This window comes from Passer domesticus, chromosome 19, assembly GCF_036417665.1.
Source record: "Passer domesticus isolate bPasDom1 chromosome 19, bPasDom1.hap1, whole genome shotgun sequence".
NCBI classification, from domain to species: domain Eukaryota; kingdom Metazoa; phylum Chordata; class Aves; order Passeriformes; family Passeridae; genus Passer; species Passer domesticus.
In genome coordinates, this window is record NC_087492.1 from 11,610,191 (window position 1) to 11,632,243 (window position 22,053).

A 22,053-nucleotide genomic window follows, 5' to 3' on the forward strand; every position below is an offset into this window, starting at 1 on the left:
TTGATCCAGTGATTCTGTGATCTGTGATCCTGTGATCTGTGATCCCGTGACTGGCAGCCCTGGTGAACATCTCACCCACCTCGCAGTGTTATCGCTGGGGCTTGTTGTCAGCACAGTCATGCTATGATAGTCATTATGGTTTTAAATTACTCATTTTCCACTTAACTGTGTTATTGTGGCTTACAGAGCATCTGGAGCTTTACAGCAGTAAATACATCACTGACTACTACAGCAATGTACTAATCTGTGGCTTTGAAGAATCTCTTTAACAAAATACAGTCGGGGCAGGCAGGTGTTGGTGCCTCTGTGGGCCAGCACTGCTCTCTGGGGCACCTGTCCCATACTGGCCAAAACAAGACTGATGCTGGCAGAACTGGTGGAGCATCTTTAGTACAATTTGATACTGCCTGAATTTGGCATTTTTGTAGAATAAAATAAGAGATTCTTGTCATATGCACATGAGAGACCTGGTGCTGCTGCTGAGGCAGCCAGGCCTAAGAGGTGTTGGTGTATCGGGGAACAACGTGCGTCTGCCCTGAGCAGTCCGTCCTGAATGGTCGGATTCTCTGCTAATATACGTAAGGACTGTTCAAATCATATTATTTTATGTTTTTTCTCCTCGGCTCCCACAGGCGCGGCCCTCGATGGAGCTGCAGAGGGCGGTGTGGGAGAGGGAAAGCCCGCCCAAGATGGCGCCGCGGCCCCGCGCTGAGGCGCTGGAGGGAGATAGCGGGCTGGGAAAGCGGCTTCGAGGCGCTGGAGGGAGATAGCGGGCTGGGAAAGCGGCTTCGAGGCACTGGAGGGAGATAGCGGGCTGGGAAAGCGGCTTTTTCGGGCCGTTCGGGCGGCTTTAGCCCTCGGATGGATGCTGCCAGCCAGGAGCTCTTCTGCCTCGAGCTCTCTCTCATCTCCCGCTTCCTGTGTCAGAGCTGCCCCGTGCTCGGGTGGGAGTCAGCCTGGGTTTCATTTTGATAAAGGCATCTTGAGAAACATCTTGAGAAATGCAGCAAGTTGAAGCACAGGCTGGAAAAAAACACACCACCTGTAAGTTCATGTGTCGCCTGAGGTGATGGGAAAATGAAGTGGGAAAAGGAGCAGGTGCGACAGGCTGGGGTTTACATGTGTTCATTTATTTGCCATTAAATGAGTCATCAAACGTGGTTCTTTCTCTGCCAGCGCCTCTGAACGATGGCCCCGGGCTTTGGTCCCTGGTGCCCTCAGCTCTCGGAAGGACACACTGGAGACAGCAGCAGAACAACCAGCAAAGGTCACCTATCGTGGGCTGCAGGTCCATATAAATCTGGTTAAAAGTAAGAATTAAAGAAAGAAAAGGCTTCTTCGGGGAAGAGAAGGAAATCCCTTACAATCCTCTCCCTCTTTTGAAATTTTTGTCACCCCCAGTGACCTTGTTGCCTCTTCTTCAATAAACTGTGTAATGTCACACTTCAAAAGAAAGCAACATGCTGGGGTATCAGAGAAAGCCTCTGGTGGTTTATTTCTTCATGTAAATTGTGTTTTGTTAGACAGGTTTGAGTTGAAAAAGTTTGGATTTTTTTTCCTGAACACCATCCTGACACATTTGGACAATACTCCTGGGCATGGAGTGACATGTTGGGGATGGTGCTGTGCAGGGCAGGAGCTCTGATCCCTGTAGGTCCCTTCCAACTCAGCAGATTCTGAGTGTTTGTAACCAAAATAATTATATTTGAAGCCTGGGGGTAACTGGTTTTTGACTCTTTACTGTAGGAGCTGGACTGGATGGTTCTGATGAGCCCCTTCCAACTCAGTGCATCCTATAATTCTGTGCCATGGACTCAGCAGCTGAGGCAGCCTGTGGGGCTGGATGGACAGCAGGGTCATCATTTCTGACCCAGGGTGGTCACTCATTTCTGACCCAGGGTGGGCTGCAGCCTCCACCTGGGGTGGAAGAACCAGGATCTCCAGCATTTTTTAACAGGAAATTTTGTGTGCCCCATCATTGTGTACATTTATTGTGACAGTGGAACTCGTGAGCTCTGGTATCACAGGGATACAGCCAGACTGTGTGGAATTAGACATAAAATTTGTTCTCACAGCAGTTGTGAGGAGGTAAATTGTGTATTGTTCTGTAGTGTGTTTATTCAGATGATTGCATGTTTTAAAATTTGATTTCAAAGCAAAGGACCAGAGGCTTCAGGTTTGATATCTGTTTCTGTCTTAAGAGGAATATTGAGAATCTGTGACTTTGGTTTTTTTCCTTTTGATAAGACTGCCCCCCCTTTATCTCTTGTAAAGAACTTTTCCATCTATTATTAGGAATTCTATATGAGAGGTTTCATCATGGTCTTTTTGGTTGGGTTTTTTTTTTTTTTCCAGTTACAATTTCTAATGCTCATTAGCAATGTAGTAAGTCTGTTCTGGAGATTATTTAATTTTATCTTGAATTTGGAGGGATTACAATCAAAGTGGGCATTGGATTTTAAGAATTATCCTGTAATGAATGCAAGAGCTCTATATCACTGCTAATTCTAACTCTGTCAACTTGTTCCCTGCCTCTGCAGCTTTGGCTTAGCAAACTTTGCTCTGAATAGTCCCATGACTACTTGATGAAACAGAGAACAGTCTATTTCTAGTAAATCTCACATAGAGTAGGTGGATCTCTGTCTTATTGATCATTTACATGAGTTTCTACAAAATTCTGACATCTGGACGACTGTGGGATCAAACTGGGCTTTGTTTTTGGGCATGTCCCTTTGACAACCTTCTCTCCAAATGTACAGGACTGAATTTCCCTGTCACTGAAGGGCTAAACCAGGAATGCCCTTGACTTTCCCTTCCAGTATACCTTGCACACAAATGCCTGCAACATTCTGGTGTGTGAGCTCAGCACTTTGCCAAACCTTAGAATCCAACAGAAAAAGAAGACAGCTCTGCAACACTACACTTGGTGATTCATGCTTTTGATTTTCATTTTAAATGTATCCCATCAGGGAAACTTCACACTTAACTCATCAAGATAGCAAAAGGCCCTCACAAATATGTGTTGGTGGGGATAAAAGACAAAATGTGATGATGAAGTTTAAAATTGTAGGGTTTTCTTTTATCTAGAATACTAGATTGGAGTTTTGGCTCTACAGAGGAAGGTTGGTTTGCTGTTATCTTATCATTTTGGCATGTGGCTATCTTCAGGAAGTTCAGTTCCAGATTAAGTTCTTCAGGATTCTTTGGATGGTCAGGGAAAGATTTTGTGTGGAGATGTGTATGCTTTGGAGGAAGGGACACAGGATGGTCTAAGTTGGAGATGAACAGAAGATCTAAAAAGGAAATTAATAGAAACTCAGTTGTAAAATAAAGAAGTTTTTAATGTGACTTTTTGAACCTGCAAGTGTTGCAAAGACAGAAGCTGATGATATGTGTGAATATTTTCTTCCTGTAGGTAGCTGAAAACCTGTTGAAGGTAATAGTAAACTTTCTCACTGCTGAACATCAGAGAAATGCCAGGAGCTCCTGAATCTGTCCACAGATATGGAAAAGTTTATTAGGTATGTTTTGGGAAAAGTTAGGGCAAAATCATGTATTTTGATTGATTTAGTAAAGCTGAACAGGCTGTCTGCCAAGGGCACCATTTTGGGGTTGTGATGCTAGGGCCTTTGCAGGTGAGTAAGAGACTCTCAGGTTTGCATAGTCTTTCCAGTACCAAAATGAGCCTAATTATCCAGATTTCCTCGTGTGTATTATCCATTGTATCTCCATCCTGTAGATCTGTGAAAACAGTAAACAGGAAACATCACTCTTCTGGGTGGAGAATGATATTCTCCTGATAAATTTTAAAGACTAAACAGGAAATGTAATTTTGAAATGTTTACCCACAGTGAGGTAATAGTTTCTAATGCCCCAGAGCAGCCACAGTCTGAGGTTGTTTGCCAACAGGGCAGACAGAGCTGGGACCATACCAGCTTCAGGAAGCAGAGTTCAAGCTCTCTGTGGATCCCAGTTTTCCTGAGTGTATTCCAGAGTAAGCCAAACCTCTCCAGACTGCTAAGTCATGAACTGGGTCTTTGCAGTAACCAGACTTTCAGGTTCCCAAAATGCTGACATCTGTCAGTCCAGAGGATCCCAGAGAAGTTTCTACTGAGAGTATTTTCCTTTGAATTATGACCAAAGGCTCCCTTCTCATGTTTTCCCTGAAGGGTGCACAGAGCTTGAATTTGAAAGTTCTGCCAGCTTCACAACTTTGCTAAGGCTGGTGCTGCAGAGTTAAACCAAAAGCCCTTCAGGTGATTTATGTGTCTGCTCTGCCTGTGATGTTGTGAAATCCCTGTAGCCTGAGAGTCTATGGGGAACTGGCCCCTGTTGTTGGGAGAGAGTATATTCCAGGAAGCGTTTTCATTTTGATTCATTGCCTTTTTCCAATGTTTTCCTGGAAAATTTTCATCAGCTCTAATTCTGCCTTGTGTGCTTCGGTGGCAAACACCTCAGGGCCCGGCCTGGCACACGGAATGTGTGTTTGTGCCACTCAGCCCTGGTTTGGGCCAAGCCTAAAGGCCACCAGCTCCTCAGAGAGCCCTGTGTGCCTGGAGGGTCATCCTCCAGCACAGGGAGCATATCATATGTGGCTCAAAGGGTTTGGTGCTGTGCTCAGGAGCTCACAGAGCTGCCAACATGGGAGGTGAAGGGGAATTGCTGCCTACCCCAGCAAGAGTGCCTCACCCCAAAGCAGCAGCTGCATGTTGTGCCATGGTGACCTCAGCTGTCCCTGTGGAGCTGTTGCATTGTTCAGATTTGCTTTGTTTTGGGTCTGAGTCAGCTGTGCCAGGGTCTGTAATGCAGGAAAAGGTGGCCCAGGTATGGAACAGCCAAGAGTGTGCAAAAACAAGGCTACTGCTGTGTTGTAACAGGATGGGCTTTGGTGCCAGAGTTTTTTCAGAGGTTTAAGGGTTGTAGTTTATTCAGGCAGTAAAGAAGCACTTTAGGGTGGGATTTGATTGATGCTAAAACCAATAGCTTTCAGATGAGCTTCTCCCACAGGTGGAAGGTGATGGTAGGGGAGGAAGTGTGCAGGTGTTTGCTCTTAGGCTTCTGAACACCAAGCCTGAACTGGCTTGGAGAGAGGAGAGCTGGAAAGTTTGCTCTGTTCCTTCTCTTATTCCTAAACCAGACCAGGATAATAAATTTAGTATTTCACTGGATCAAGAGAGTAGTTGAGGATTTGCTGGTACACACTGAGGACAGAGCTTTGTCCATCTTGTGGAGAGTGTTTTTTATTCCCCAGAGTCTATTAAGTCATAGGCTTTGCTGATACCTTCTATGTGTTGAGCTGATTGTTTTATGGTTAAAGTGGCCTGTTTGTTTAGTATCTCTCTATCTCACAGACTAAAGTATTCTTTTGTTGTTTGGTTTGTTTTGGGATTTTGTCATGTCTCTAAAAGCAGTTTATAAATGGGGAACCTAATCAGGGAAACATGACTGTGTTGAGCTGGTAGAGAAGGAGGGGATGAGCTCTCACCTGTGGTTCCCCAAGTCTGTCCTTGCCACCAGCCTGGCTGACACCACAGCAGTGCTGGTAGTTTAAGAACCTAGGTGATTCAGGAGTTAGGAAGAAGAGGAGGGATGCAGAGTGGCATGTCCAGCCCCAGAGCTGGTCACTTCAAACCATGAATGACTTTAGGCTTTGAGGAATTCATTCTAACACTGCAGGTGCTTAGGCTGCTCTTTGCAGCAACAAAGACTTATCCCTCCTGGGTTGCACCGTAGCATTTTTGACTGCCCTAAATTCACTTAATTTTAACCTAATCGCTCTGCATTTTTTTAGTGTTTCTGTGCAAATACCACATTGCTGTCTCAGCAGTAGTAGTGAGAAATTGAAAGGAGTTAATAGTGCTTTGTAGCTTAATGCCTTATGGTTTATTATTAAGAATAAAGACAAGCGCTCCACTATTTTATCTCTAATGTGCAGTTAACTTAATTCCTAATCCTCTGAAGAGATGGTGTTCTTCCCAACATTTTAGCTTCTGCCTTGCTTTCAAGCTGCACATGAAACTTAAATTCTGAAATGCTCAGTGCAGAGAGAATTTTAATACATGCATGCATAAATCAGTCTTCATGAGCTTCCCCTTAACCATGCAGGGAGCGTTTTCCGTTCCCTCTGTGCTTACCTGGAATTATTGCTTAGCAGGCTGCTTAGCTGTTCCTTGTGTGTGCAGTGGCCACTGAGTCGTGGTGCTGTGCAAAAATGGGCACGGGCTGAGGGGATGTGAGCTCAGTTCTTCCCTTTCAGTGTTGGGAACTATCCAAAATCCCTGTTCATCCTCGGCTGCGAGTCCTTCTTGCCATGGCTGCCACCTCCTCCCTGCTATTTCCACAGCTCCCTGCTCAATCTGACTGCTGCAATATTCACTGAGAACAAGGGGGCTCTGCTAGGAGTTAATAAGATTTTGCAAGTAGCTACAGTGTTACAAGGATGGTTTTATTCCTTGTCAGTGTATTACAATGCAAAGGTATTTAGCAAACAGTTTAACAAGCAGAATTTTGGCATTGTCCTGTTCACTTGTGGAGAAACTTGTCCCAGTTCATTCTCTGGGATAAATGCTCCAAAAATTCCAAGATGACATATGTGCTCACGTTCAGTTTTCAAACTTACGTAGTCACCAAAGCCCATTGTTTTAGAGGATTGTTTTCATTTCTCCTCTCTCTTAGGTACATTTAATTTCAGCCTCTTGCAATCTTTCTGTTCCACCAGCACATTGATCTTGCTCCATTCAGCTAATTAGATTAACTCATTTGCTACATTTATTGTACAGTATTGATTTGATAGTACCAATCTTCCATCTCAATGTAATCTCATATTTTCTCTGGCCTCATAGCAGCTCTGCTAATTGCCCCTCCTGCCCCACCTTTGCACTTGGGACTTCATATAAAATCACAACTGTGATTAAAAACCCTGAGGCTAATCAGGCTCTTCCCTGCAGGCCTGGTGTACTTTGCTAAGCACTGAAGGCTGAGGTAAAGGTGTTGGATGATGTTCCCACATCTCTTAATAGCTGCTCCATGCTGACACAAGTGACCTTCCAAAACCTTGTGGTTCTGCAAGTATTCAGTCACTTGGGTGCTTAGCTTTGGTACCTTTGGGGGAGGCTAAATACCTCAAATATTTGCTTGCCTGTGCTCACTCCTCAAATGTTCAAACTTCTGGCAAGAGCTCAACACCCAAGTTCCCTGGTGACCTGTGAAAATCTCCAGGTGTCTAAAGCATATAAGTCTTCAGCTTTCATAAAGTCAAGAAATGCTTGCAGTGAGGCAAAGTTTGAATCACTGAAATTAGCAGCAGCAAGACAGAATCTGTGTAGGTTCTGTTTGTAAAGAAAAGGGTTTGCTGTTTGACAGTCAGGTGAGCAAGTTCAAGTACTTATGGATTCTGCAGAGTTTGAAGCTTTGTGTGCATCAGCTTTATTTTGATTCCTGAAAAAGCATGTTTGTTATGTCAACTGCATTCTCTGAAAGCCTGGAATTGTGCTCTGGGCTGGTCAGTGGATTTTTGAATGAGCTGAGACTTTCTCCAGCCTAACCTGGCTTTGCTTGTCTTTGTGTGGCCTCATCTTGTGGGAGGCTCCAGCTCCAGCCTGCTCTAGGTGAGGTGGGGACTAAGTGACCACCGAGGCTGATCCTTTGCAAGGAGCTCCTTGGGATCCTGATAGTTCTCCTGTTTTTTCCAAAACAGGACTCCAGTAATGACTTATTTTGGCGCAGGGGAATGGGAAGGCACAGTGTTCTGCCTGCCCCTTTTTGCTGTTGATTCACAGGGCTTGTTCCCACCCAGACTGGCTGTGCAGTCCAGAGCAGAGGTTGGTACTCACACACAGAGACTGCAGCTTCATTTTCTGTCTCACTTTGCAATTGTCACAGGGTTTTAAAGAACATTTTCATTATTCTGTGGCAGTTGTGAAACACTGCCATGGTTTGACAGCTTCTATGCCAAATCACTGCTCATCATACAGATGAATTTCTCTTTCACTTTCAGTGTCAATATTTCACTTTCCTGAGATCCAAAGCTGCAGCTTAAGCAAGGAGAGGACAACCATCAGAAAGTAACAGGCTGTAGACATGAGGGGTGTGTGGATGCTGTCACAGGGATGCCAATAGAAGATGTGATTGTGAGGGATTGAGGGATTTTTTTTGGTGCTATTTGACATTACATTTACTGAAAATGTGGTTATTCCCCTAAGAGCTTGGGTAGAAACAGCTAGACTGCTAAGAGGGGTGGGGGAAACACAGCAGAAAAAACGCTGGCTATACCTGCTCAACCTTAGCCATTCCTTGAGAAAACAAGCCTTTTTCACTTCCTTCCCTTGTGACAGTTTATCTCTGACTGAGGTTTTTCTTTTATTTATTAATAAGGAAGTAACCTTACACCTCAGAGAAAGGATTAATACTTAGTCCTCTAACTTGCTAATTCCTCTCACTTCTTTGAGGGAACAGCACAGTAGCTGACAGCAGGTTTTGGGAGGCCCAGCCCTGGGCTGTGGATGGCTCAGGGACTGCACACAAATGTGTGCTCAATCTGGGACTGTCTCCAAACATTAGTGCAAAGCTCTTGAAATAGGAATAGAAATTATTTAGGGCAAGTCTTAAAAGGAGCAGCTGAGGTCACTTGTCTTGGTCAGCCTGGATAGGAGAAGGCTGAGGGGCTCTCTGGGCAGGCTGCACCCTCCTTGGGGGTCTGTGGAGGGGAGGTGCTGGTCTTGCTCTGGTGACCCCAAAGGGACATGAGGAAGTGGAGACTGGACATTGGGAAGGGCTCTCTGCTGAGGGGTGCTTGGTCCTTGGAACAGGTTCCCCAGGGAAGTGCCCATGGCACCAAGCCTGCCAGAGTTCAAGAAGCCATGGAGGACATGGCTAGGAGGTTTCACTTTTGGCAGTGCTGCCAGGAGCAGGGAGTTGAGTCATGCTCATGGGTCCCTTGCAGCGTGGGGGATTCTGTGATTCAGGAAGATCCCATTCTCTTGTTTAATGGAATAAACACTGCCAGACAAGCAAGCACCTGAGCCCAGCTCAGCTGCCTGCACCCCATGGATGTACACTGGGGTGGAAGTGTCAGCCAGGTGTTCCTGAGTTGGGTAGATACAGGCTCATTGTGGCCTGGACACGTTCACATCATGAGACAAAAAGCCTCTGCTGAAAGGCTGTTTTGCAGTGGGTAACTTTGTTTTTAAAAGCTTCAAATTAGGGTTTGTTTCTGATAGTAGCTTCTCTAGAATTAAGTCCTGCTTGGCAACTACCTGAGAGGCATGGATGTGCTCTGGTACAATTTAGCACTGTCCAACACAGCATGACAGGGGTCTGTTACTTCATCTCAGAGCAGCTAACAAGCAGAGAGTGTTTGCTGGTGTTTGATCAGGGGATTGGTGTTAAAAACCAGATTATTATAAATATGGGGAAAATTTTATAGACATGGAAGTATCTGGTTGAGCAAAAATAACAGCTACCAGGTGACTTGTGCTAACCAGGTAAATAGGGCTAAATTATGGTTTCAATGCAGAGCTTGTGGAGGATATCCAACAATTTAATAAGCTCCAGGAGCATAAGAAATTCCTAAGGGCCCAGTCTTGCAATGCACTCTGCACATGGGCTTAATTGAGTTGTAATGAGGCCAGTTATGGGCAACTGTTCCACCTGCATGCTGCTCATTGCAGGACTGTGTTCAAACTCACAAGTGCAACATATGTTAGAGCAGTATTTAAAAAATTTCAAGTTGACAGAAAGCATCAGAACACTTTATTTCTGCTTTAATTCACATTGCCTTGTAATGCACCTCACTGCAAAGGAGCAGCTCAGAGGAGCTGGCTGAGCCCAACCTGCACCAGGAATGTTTGGGATGAATCTCCTAAGGTGTTCATCTTATGATCTGGCACAAAGTGATCCTGCTGAGAAATTATGCATCAGTCTGTGACTAAAAATTACCTGAGAAGGAGCTGCCAGAGGAAAAGGTTTGTAGTGGGCTTCTGGTCTTCAAAAGCCATAGAGCCAATAAACTCTTGAAAGTGTGACACACTTGTGTGTTCCTGCTATAAACAGTTGGTTTTGGTAATAAAAAGTAATATGTTCTTACATCCTTAAGTGTTAAATAGCCAGCTGAGTACAGCAGAGATCATTCTGATCAAGATTTAATTTTATTTATTTAAATTCCCGACAGTGTTTACATACTGACTGTTGAAAAGAACAGTAAACACTTTCAAACTTTTTATTTAGAAATAAAATTGGCTATGGGGCTGAATAATGCTGAGGATTGTGTTCAAATTATGAGACATATCAGAGGGGCTGACAAGCACAGTTCCCTGAATGGGATCTTGGAGGGAGGATGTGGTGCTGCAGTGATAACTTGTGCCTTGCAATTTTCATCCCAAGATGCATCCTCTGGAGGTGAGAGAACCATGTTTGAGTACAATGCATGGCTTGATTTCATCACATTTGGGGTGGAAGGTAGGCAAAGTTTGAGGTTCCTTTATTAAAAGCAAGTTGAGGTTATTTAAACTGCATCCCACACATCAAGTGCTTTTCTCCACACTGCTCCTGTCCCATTCTATTGAACTTACCCTGAGGCTTACATGTAAGTCTCTGCTGAAATATAATAATTGCTGTCTAACCATGTCTTAAATAGGTAAAAATGATCTATTGATACATAATAAACAGAGATAACGAAATATTTAATTCATGTTTTCTGAAAGTCTCAATTATTTATATATGGGTATCAATTAGAGTTTGCATTTAAACAGAATTCAGAGTAGTAGCATTCCGTTCACTTACTCTAAATTAGATGGCAGTATGTTTCACTTAATATAAATTGTGTGTGATTACTTACAATCAGTTTAAATCAATAAGTTTGTGATGGATTTTTACCCGGTGCTGTGGTTTCTCAGTAATAAATCCCTTGTTTAGTCCAGAAGGCATTGCTTCTTTTGGCAGCTTTCCATGCATTTCAGTAATGAGTATTGGATAGGCACAGTTTCAGCAAATCAGCATTTAAGAAGGAAAAAAAGAAAGCCCCCATAGAGGATAAACACATTAAAAAAATCAATTTACCTCAACTAGTCCCAATTCAAATTAATAGAATACTCTGCTCTGAGAATCTTGGAGTCTGTTCCTTGTAGCTGAAATCTGTGTATATCCTGGCTTAATAATGTGAAGGCAGGGAATGGGAATGTGGTCTGTGATTCAAGGCTTGGAAGCTTTGTTACAAAATCCTCAGAGGACAGGTGTAGAATATTATTTTGCTTGGTTGAACAGAGTCACAAGCTGGCTTGACTTGTTCCTGAGGTCGTGTCTCCCATCTGCAGAATCCATTGTCCCTGGCCCAGCAGAGAACGCTCCCATGGCCTGGAGGAGGATGCCCTGGAGAGCTTGCATGGTGGTCACAGAGGGCAGTAAGAGATGTCCCAGCTGCAAAGGCGTGGGTGGGTTTTAACAGGACTCAGGAAAAGAGTCCCAAGAGGCAGCAGGCACTTAGGGATGGTGACATCCTGGATTCTGCTGATCACCCTGAAATATGGCTTGCTGCAGAGGTGGGCGTGGAGGTTGTTGGTAAGTTCTTTAAAGATGAAGGAAGAGGTCAGAGAAGAGATGAGTGAGAGGGGACCTCAGCAGGGCCTGAGCCCAGGAGCTGCCCCTGCCCAGGAGGCAGAACTTCTGCCCTGGGCACTGCCCAGCCCTGAACAGGCTGCCCAGGGAGGGGCTGGAGTCTCCCTCAGCGGGGATCCTGCAGAGCCCTCTGGGCACAATGCTGTGCCCTGTGCTCTGGGATGGCCCTGCCTGAGCTGGGAGCTGGCACCAGGGACCCTCTGCGCTCCCTCCCAGCCTGGCCCAGCCTGGCATTCTGTAATGTGAGCTCTGGAGATGATGGAGCCCAGTGACAGCCAGCCTGGCTGTGGCACCTCATGGGTACAAGGGACAGTCTTCACCCCACTTACTGGTGAACTTCTGCAGAAAATCACTTAGTCTAATGCATCTCCCCATCTCAATCACATGGGGATGGTGGCAGTAATTAATTGAGTCAGAGTGGAGAAATTGGTTTTCATCTTCCTGAATGGAAAGCTGCTCCTAGGCCAGGAAGCTGTTCCCCATCTCTCCTGTGAGCTCTGTTCCCCACCTCTTTCCTGCTCGTGTGTGAGCATCTGGATTGTTGGGCTCTCTCCCGTTTCACGCCTGAGCTGCTGGTTAGAAAAGGCACACGCTGGCACAGTGCTGCTTCCTGAGCCTGAGCAGGCTTCACAAAGGGATTCTGAGAAGAAATAAAGCGTGGAAATGAATTAGGGAAATCCTGAGCTTCAAAGAGTGCCAAGAAGTCAGGGAATGCCAAGTATTGCATGAGATGGCAGCAAGGGAGTAGTGTAGGGAAGGGTCTGTGGGCAGAGAGCAGTACAGTGTAAAAGAAGCCCTTGTTTTGATGCAAACTCAGTTCAGAGATGACTTGCACAAAACCACTGAACTTTGGTGCAAGCCTTGGAGTTAAGGATATGTGCTGTGATTTGCTGGGTGCTCTGTTTTGCTGTATACATTGTCTGTCTTTTCATTCTTTTCTGGAGCATTTGGGAATCAGGTTGGCAATTGTGGGGCTCCTGCATCCAGAAGGGTGGTAAAGGGATGTTTAGCAGCATGGGTTGCCTTTTGTTGTTTGAGCTCCTGCAGATCTGCTGGCCATTTTGGTAAGAAATAGCAGCTCTTGGTGGTTATTTCTATTAAGCAGAACAAAGTGTACTGGAAGGGGTGTTGTGGTCCTTCACCAGTTTTCTCTGTGATGGCACAGAGGTGCTTCATTCATGTTTTTTAACACTGACCTGTGACCTCCATGTATGTGCTCTGTGTGTGCTGGCTGGAGTTGTGTCCCTGGCCTTTCCCTGCTGCTTTTTCAGAAATACATGATTAGTTCCTGAAGGTAAAGGATTATTTTGTGTCTGTGTTACCTGTGCTCTAATTTGTCAAGTCATCATCGCCCCTGGATGCAGGCCTTGCACCAAGGCTGGCACCAGAAGAACTATTCAGGGTGTGCACACAGGTGTATAATTTCATGGTTTAAATTAATTTGCTTTAGAAGATCATAGGGTGGTTTGGGTTGGAAGGGAACCTTCAGGATCATCAAGTTCCATGTCCCCAGAGAGTGACCCAGCTGTCCCCATCCAATGCCTTCCTTCAGACTTGCAGTGCAGGAATCAGTCAGTTCCACTGGAATGGAAACTTTTTTGAGCAATCCTTGCCTGTGAGCCCAGCTGAAAGTGTAATTATAGCACAGGGGAGACAGGGTGCTGTAATTGAATTGTTGCTGATAGACAGTGAAAAATGACTGTCCTTTGAAGGCTGTGCCTATCCTTTTCTCTCTATTGCCATATCTGTTTTGAGATCAGTTTGTGGTAATCACAATAGTTGGCATTTCTCATCCCTGGAGCCTTTCAGGTCTCATCCCTTCAACATAATAACCACTTGGACTTCTTGACCTGTGCTTTAAGCCCCTCTCGAGGTGCTCCAAGGAGATACTTTAGGGAAGAAATATGTTCACTGCAGTCACAAGCTCCCTTCTTCTCTCTATGTGGATACCACAGCAATTGCACAACAGCAGGAGCTGCTGATGAAGTGCCCTGTCATTGTGAGTGAAGGCTCTGATGTTCCAGTGCTGGGACACACAAGTTGCAATGGTGCCTCAGGGGCTGTGGTTACCTTCAGCATATTTACCACATCCAAAGTAGGGCAGGGGGAAATGGCTTTCTGTGAGGAGTATTCCTCTGGCACAGAGCTGAGCACCTGCTTCTGCTTGTGTTATTGGTAAAGACCATTTGCCAGTGCATCGCAGTCCTACATGCTTTTTTTTTTTTCCTTGTCTTTTAGACAAATATTTGGGTGCCTGCAAAGATTTTGCATAACTGCTGGCAAAATCCCTCCCCATAACCACCTACACTCCTGCTGAAGCCTCTGGCTGAGCAATCCTACTGTCTTTAGTAGGAAAGGGTGCTGCAAGCACTGGCTGAATCCTGGGTTTTATAGAATGGTTTGGGATGGGGTAAGGAAAGACATTCTCAGTAAAAGCAGTTCCTAAACTTCCTCCTTGGGAATGGGAGCTGGTGGTGCAGGGTGCTCTGATGGAGTATGGGTCTTCTCTCCTATCTCCCAGTGCAGACTGGTGCAGAGCAGTGTAATTAGTGCGTGCCCAATCACTTGAGTCACACACAGCTGATCCTTTGCACTGTAAGGCTGTGTGAACAGACCTGATTTCCCCCCAGCCCTTGCATGTGAGGCGTGGGTGGTTGTGGTGTTTGAGCACCTCAAGGTTTGCCATTTGGAAACGTGGTTTCTCCATGCCTGTTAGGGCAGCAGTGCTTTCCTGCAGTCATCTGTATGCTGCTTTCCACCTTTGGGTGGCTGTGCCCTCTGCTTCAAGCTTGCTCAACATCTTTGCCACTGTTACAGCTGATCTGTATTCCTGTGGATGATGATGATGATTTAATGTTGTGAAATTTTGGAAGGGACTTTGACTTGCCTTGGCCTTACCTTGTGTTCATGAGTAATTTCTGAGAGGATGCTGACTGAATGATGCTGAACCCTGACAGGTAATGAGGCTGCAATCAGAGGAGGCAAAAAATGTTCTCTGCAAAACTCCTTCCCTTTGTGCTTGTTTCTGTGAGGAAGAATGTTTAAATTGATAAATCTGAACACCAGAAAGTTTTGGTTCCTCTCCTCTCCTTGAGAGAACAGAAGTGTCAGACCAAACTCCCCTGGCTTGCTGGGGAGTGTGTGCAGCAGCCTGGTGTCACAGGAAGGGGAATCCACCCAAATCCTACCCATCCCATCATCTGACTCAAAGTGTTTGTGTGGCTGAAGTTCGTGTGAAGGCAAACTGCCTGCAGGAAGGATTTGGAGCAAATGGAAATGTTGCTCCAGCAGGACCCGGGAGGCCCCCACTCACTGCTTTTATTTCTTTCATGCTTTCAAGGAATGGATGGGGAAAGTGAGAGAGAGGGACACACTCCACTCATAAATAAAATCCTGCTGTAGTTTGGAAACCCAGACAATTACAGATGGATTCATTTACTGCTGGGCTACTGAAGAGTCAGAGAGTCAGTTGCAAGTGATTCAGATTTCCCTCTCTCCAGTGCTAAATGGTTTATTCTCTCTCCATGAAGACCTGGAGACAGTAGCTTCTCAAAATACCTGCTGGTGGACTGAGCCATCTGCTAAAGAAAACAAGTTTCTTTTACGATTCTATTTTCTATCATCATGTACTGTTGTGTCAGACTGTTTTCTGCAAATAACTTGCAGTTCTTTTGGCAAGAAAGGACCCGACAAATGTGCAGTCGGGTTCAACAAAACAACTTTTTAGAAGCTGAAGACTTTGCACACATAGAAGGGACAGATTCCACCCACCCCCCTGCATCCCCATTGCATTCTTAGGTTAAGGAATGAATCATGGACTTTGAGCAGTCTGTATTAAAAAGGATTGTGAACATATTTCTTTTCTTCTCTCCCTCCCCTTTTCCCTTTGACTCCCTGTTGAGGTGCTGGTAGTAAATTTTTATAGCCAGTGAAGATGTGACCAGGGGTTTTACAAGCATGTAACCACCAATGAACTGGTGTTGAATGCAGGGGCTTTGGAAGCTCAGGTGGGAGTTTGTAGGTTATCCACAGACAAAGCTCCTTTTCATAGAGCAATGTGCTCAAATAAGATGCTGGGGGTTTGCCACAGCTCTGCTGCCTGACATTTAGCAGCTTGTATCCCATCCCTGCCCCCTGACTTCCAGAAAGGATTGTCTGCGTGGTTGCTGCTGGAGCCTGGCTTCATTTCAATTGCAAACGGGGGCTATTAGTATTCCACAAATACCCGGTTAGGCACTTGGGTTTCTCAGCAGAAGGGGAACTTAAAACAAGAAGAAACAAGAATGGACGTGAGGCTCGGGATAGATGTCTCCAGGAGAGCTCGAGGCTTTGCCCAGAGGCTCAGATTTTGTCACAGACCTGGGCTTCCTTCAGAATTGCCTCCCCCCAATATTCTTCCCACGCATTCTTTCCCTTTGTACTGAAGGCAGGCTTTGAACCGGTGTTTTATTCTGTGCCTCTTTTCTCTGCTGGGCACAGGGAGGATTCCTCTGCTGCAGTCCCGAAGAGCAGAGCAGAATGGAGAGCTGGGGCAGTGCCTGTGGGTGCTCTGGGAATCAGCAGGTCCGGGGCTGAAGGGGGGATACCGGGAGCGATCCCACTGCCCTCGGGGTGCCTCGGGCTTTGTCTTCCCATTTCCCCTCCATCCGGTCCTTGGCTGCAGCTGGGCCGTGTCAGATCAGCACGGACCAAGCTGCAGTGCCGAGTCCTGGGACCCGGCAGGCTCGGGATGGAGCAGTGAATGCTCGAGGAGAGGAGCCCTCGGCCCTTGCCATGGCTGAGTGGCTGAAGAGCATAAATGATTCGAGATGCACAGCGTGTGGCCGCTTTCATCTTGCCAGGAGATGACCCTACAGTGTCCTTTCTGGGTGCTTTGAAAATTTTCTGGAGTGAAGGGGGCTCTCCTCTCCCCTCACTTGCCCTCCCGTTCCAGTGAGAAAGGAAATTTTGCATCTGTGGAATCTTAGCATGACAGTGCTTTTTATGCAGAAAAGTGGCTTGGTTTGGTTTTTCCCCTTTCCTTTCTATTTTTTCTGATAGTTGATTTGAGCTGGTTCCAACCTAACTTTAGACCAAAGCTTTTCTCTCTGTCCTGAAGGCTGAAGCCATAATCACTACTTTCTCATTTAAATTCTAAAATTACCTTTCAAATCTTACCTTTTCATTTCTTTTGTGAAGGTCTTCTCTGGCCTTTTAAGGGATGAGCAAACACAGTTTCAGTAGTGCAGGGCTGGTAAAAGGCCAGAAATTCCTCCCTGCCCTCAAGACACAGAATTTACACAATCCCAGCTCCTGGCATTGCAGGTAACTTTTGACATCTTAACTACACGGAGCTGTAGAGTTGGTTCCATATCCAGGGAGTGTTGGTGGATCAGGCTGGGGAATGTGGTTTGCTTGTTCACTCTTCATGGTTTGTTTTATTTCTGGAAGCTGTGCTTGGACAAAAGAGAGCAAGGTGCTACTCTCTGTGTGTTCATCCCTGGAATGATGTGTGCCACGGGGCTGATTCCTGCCTGGAGAGCTGCAGTGCTCAGCTGGCAGAGACTGAGGTACAGGGCAGCACCCCTGAGCAGCAGCAGTGAGAGGAATGGGGAGCAGCTCCAGAGCCCAGCCCCAGACTGGGGAGCCCTGATCCTTAGAGAGGCTGAGAGGGAGGTGGAGAGAGATGAGGTTTATCCCTGCCTCCCTCCCTGCATCTTCACCTGGGAATGGCAGTCCTTGTCTCAGACCCTTTGCTTTGGATCTGGCACACCTGCTGCATTTATGTTTTTGCTGTTGCAGCATTTAATCTGCTTTGGTTTGTTTTCTCCCGAGCCAGCTCTGGAGGTTCAGTGTGCTCCTGGTATTTTTGCTGTGTTCACTTGAAAGGGAAGGTGTAGGCAGCTCCATCTCCCAGCTCTCACTGACGCAGGATCTGTCACATAAATCCAAGCATCAAAATGTGTTTGCTGTGGAGGCAGGGCTGTTTTTTTGATTACCCACCTTATTACCAAATCCATTGCTCTCAGGCAAGTGTGGGGAACCTTTTCCTTGCTAAAGGCTGTACACACCGTTCAAATAACTTTGACAAACTACACATTAAACCACACAGTTGTGGTTATTCCCCCTTCTGCTACTGTTGGGTAATTTTGCTGTGGGCTTTATGAAATGAGTAGGTAGCTGTAGTGAGCCAGAGGGCTGCAGATTCACCACTAGGCCTTCACAGACTAATGAGCTTTCTCTTAATGGTGTCACAAAGCTGATGCTGCTGGAGGTGTAATGTCACTTCTCAGCTTGAAGTCAGATACTTGCAGATGTGCCTGTCGTGTTTCCCAGCTGAGTTGGCCCCTGCCAAGCAGCTGGGCCTTGTGGGAGCTGTTGGTAACTGAGGGTGTCCTTTGTAGGAGAATGACCAGAAAATAGCCCTGGACACCAGCCCACCCTGTGTCTCACGGGGAAGAGACAGCTCCCAATTGCACACATGCATCAGGGCTTGGAAACTGGGAAGAGCAGGCATCCCTTGGTGAAAAGGAGCTGTTTTGGCAGGTGTGCCATGCAAAATTTCTTGAAATAATTATATTTTAGGTTTTTTAACTGAGTCTTGAGCAACGTCAAAGGACTTAAAATATAACAAAGTTTTTTTGTAATGGCCAAGTTAATGAAGCCCTGAAGTGATTTGCCTTTGGAGGTAGCAGCATCCTCATCAGTGGTGGCTGCTAAGGTCACCTTGGGTAAACATCTTTTGGGAACGGTGGAGATTCCAGCCAACCCTGTCTGGGGCAGGGGGACAGATGAGAAGGACTTATGCTCTTCCTGTCCCCTTGCTCAGTGTTCAAACTTTGAAAACTAACCATGCACCTTTATTGTGGTACCTGCTGGCCCTGAGCCTCAGCTGTTTCCCCTTCCCAAATTGGATTTTGAGCAATGGCAGTCCACACTTGTGGTGACTGGTGCTGCATTGTGAGGGCATCCCAGGCCACCTGAAGGTCAGAGGTGCTGTTCACTTTTGGAGAGCAATGCTGGGAAAACAGGGCAGGATCTAAGACTCTGAAGGGACTCCTCTAATTCTTTGAGATTTTGTGAGTTTGTGCTTATGGGTGAAGTCTGTTTGAACTTTATCTCCCTCAAAGTTTGAAGAAACCATCCCTGAGCAATCTGGTTTAGTGGAAGGTGTTCCTACCCATAGCAGGGGGGTTGGAATGAGATGAATTTTAAGGTCCCTTCCAACCCAAACCATTCCAGGATTCTGTGCTCTCCCTCCTCAAGCAGTAGCAAGTTATGTAAAGGAGGGGGTGTATAGGAAAACCCTAATGAAAGCATACAATAGTTTTTGCAAGCAATTAAGTAGGAGATAGCTTTTTTGGCTCTGGAAAGAGTAAACAAGTAGAAAATTATGGTCATTTGACAGCAGGAAATCTATTTTTTGTCATTACTGTATATTGGAGACATCAGTGAATGAGACTGTTTAAACCCCGATCAGCCACCAATCCACACAGGATCACTTTTTTCTTTCCTCTTTCTTTTAATTTATTTTCATTTCTGAGATTGACAGATTCAAGTATGAAAGGCTTTAAATAGGTGATCATTCTCATATCAAGGCTTTGCCTGGCTTTTTACTTTTCAAATCTCATTTTGGAACACATTGCATTAAATTACATGAAATTACCAAGCACTTTAATTACTTTCTTTTAAAAGCCCAGGCCATTCTTATCTGCTCATATTGCTTACAGGCAGCAGCACAGAAAAGTGATTTGCTGATGCAATACCACGTCCCATAATTGTATTGAGATGAGGAGGAGTTCCCAGCCATGGCTGTGTGAACTTTGGGAAGCACAGCACCCGCATTCCAGCTCCCTGCAGGGCTCTGACAGTGCCCCACATGTGAAGGGACTGAAGAGCCAGCTGTGTCCTTGAGTTGCTTTTGCAAAGAGAAGAAGCCCATCATTGATTTGGAGATGGAGATGAATGGGTTGTTTTATCCGTTTAGGTGTTGCTCCTAATGCTGTCGATGTTGCCGTGCTGCTGTAAAGTTTTGGTACCTGAAAAGGAGAAGTAAAGCAAAGCAGAGCAAAGTGAAGCAAGGGATGAATTTACAAAGCTTCTAATTAAAAAAAATATCAGTGAGGAAAGCATTGTTGTTTGTAATTGGAACGGACTGTGGGATCTTCCCATACAAATTACCATTTCTAATTGACTTGTAGGAGAGTGCTCTCCCTGGTTTTCCTGCAGTGGTGTTGCTAGGAAGTGTTGCTAGGCAACCCCTCAATGACTGAACCGACCTTTAAGATAAATATATGTATTTTCTCCCCATTTTGATGCTGGAAAGCAAACCTCTATTTTGTCTCTGTGCTGGCCTTTCTCTGGGCAGGAGGAGTTCTTTGGGCAGGGGGCTGCTGAATAATAGTCTGCTTAAGATTTGGCAAAGCTTTTTTGAAGGCACAACCTTTTTGTCTGTAACATTCTCAGGAGCTCAATTTTTTCCTTGCAATGTGAGCAGCAAAAGTTGACAAATAGTATCTTGAATTATTTATCTGATTAATGTAGTGATCTTTATTAAATAAATCATTGAAGAAACCCTTTGCACTTTTCCCTCAGGTGAGCAGGAGCAGGCAGGGCAGAAGCAGAGCAAGAAATGGCTGTTGGTGCAGTGTGACAAAGAGGATTTAAACCCTCCCATGTTGCCCAGGCCTTCTCCTAAGAATCCTGGTGGCACAGTGCAAGGCAGCACTGGGACCTGTTGGGAATGGTTTGCTTTTACCATCTGTCTTTGAAACAAGTCTCTTGATTTATTATTCTGTTCAACTCAATTGTGCTGAAAAAAATTTTAATGCTTTTGCCTCATGAAAAATGTGTCAAATGTTTAATTTTTTTCTTTCCAGGGGAAAAACTAGAATAATCAGAAATAAGGCTCTAATTTAAAAGTACCTCTTGCTAAAGACAACTTGCAGAAAGGTATAGAGCTATTCTGTGTTTTTCCTTGGCTGAGGCTGACAAATCAAAATGCCAAGGTTTGCTGAGGGAGTGTTGAGTGCCAGCCATGTAGGAGTTCTGAACTTTGGTGCTACCAGAGAACTGCTATGGAGCTTTTGCTCCCCAAAATACCCATGCAGAGGTGAACATCCCTTTGGAATCCCTCTCCAGCTCAAAGCAGGGAGCAGGAGGAAGGTCCTGAGTAGACCAGGCTATTATGGTGCTGTTCCTCTTGCAAATCTTTGCTGAAAGAAGAGAATAGAATTCAAGGTGAGGGGAAGCATGAACCACCTGCAGGCTCTGAGAAGGAGGGAGAACCGAGCAGCCAGGGGCTGCAGGGAGGCAGGATTGGCTTGGCCAATGCTCAGCAGCCACAATCTGCCATGTCCTGGGTCCTTCTGTCCCCTGCTTTCCTCCCCCAGCCAGGCCTGGGGAGGAGAACATCTCTAAACTTCCCAGTAACTTCCCAGCTGTCCCTGGGCCCAGGTGTAACCTGTCTTGGAGGATGCTGTGCTTTACTTTTTGAACTGTTTTTGCCAACCTGCTGCAGCCCTGTTGAACGTCAGATCTCTTCTTCCCCTTCCATTGCCCCATTTCTGCTCTCTGCAGAGGAGACCCCTGTTTTCTGGCAGTGTTACAGGCACCCAGCTGATGCAGTGCTTGTTCTGGAATAAACCCAGTCCAAATTAAAATAAGCCCTGGGTTTTGCTTTTCCAGAATTTAGGTGTTCAGCCACTTTGTCTCTATGTATGAAGGACAGACTGTTCCAGTTGGTGAGTTATCCACCCTCTGTACACTATCTCCTCTGGGGGGGAATTTTCCTTCTGCTCTGGCTGGAGCCAGGTTGGAGTAGCTGTGTCTGAGACAGCAGTGGGGGTGAGATTGAGCCTGCCAGGGAGGAGCAGCAGAGCCTTGCAGTGAATAATGCTGCAAGAATTTCTGAGAGAAGGTGGTTTGGGCAGCTCTCTGTGCACTTTAGGACCTGTTCCTACTACATGTAGCAAGGACTTGGGATGATTAGCATGAAATTGAATTGTGTTAATCAATCTCAGGCAGGAGCAGAGCACAGAAGTGACGAGCCCGTAATTTCATTCCTTCCCATCCCTTAAATGACAGAGCTGCAATCCCAGCTTGAAGGGGAGCAGCCACTCCTGCTGGTCATGGGAGTGTCAAGGCTCTGAGTGACCTTTGCAAGGAAATAGGGTTCTGATTCACTGGAGCAGCCCAGGGCTCTCCTGGTGATGAAGTGGAGACTGGTTCATTAGCATTTGGTCTTGTCCTTGCTCTTACCTCAATGTCTAGGAACAAGAGTTGCTTTAAAATAGGCTGGAATGGAAGCATTAGAGGACTGGGACAGGGTATTGTATGGATATGAATGTATTGTATTGCCACATTTAAAAATCCAATAAGATAACCTGATTACAATCAACAAAAAATGCAGTCGTGCATCAGAATGTACAAATGGGTGTCTTTACTCCTTGTTCAGAGAAAGTA

General features: G+C 45.7%; 1 long non-coding RNA gene across 1 annotated transcript; it reads left to right on the top strand.

Moving 5' to 3' along the window:
- The first annotated feature begins 641 nt into the window (after window positions 1–641).
- LOC135283765 (uncharacterized) lies at window positions 642–20,357 on the top strand. Its single transcript, XR_010349406.1, has 4 exons — window positions 642–1,044; window positions 1,177–1,310; window positions 3,416–3,521; window positions 20,185–20,357. It is a non-coding gene; the product is annotated as an uncharacterized LOC135283765 (long non-coding RNA).
- Window positions 20,358–22,053: the final 1,696 nt, after the last annotated feature.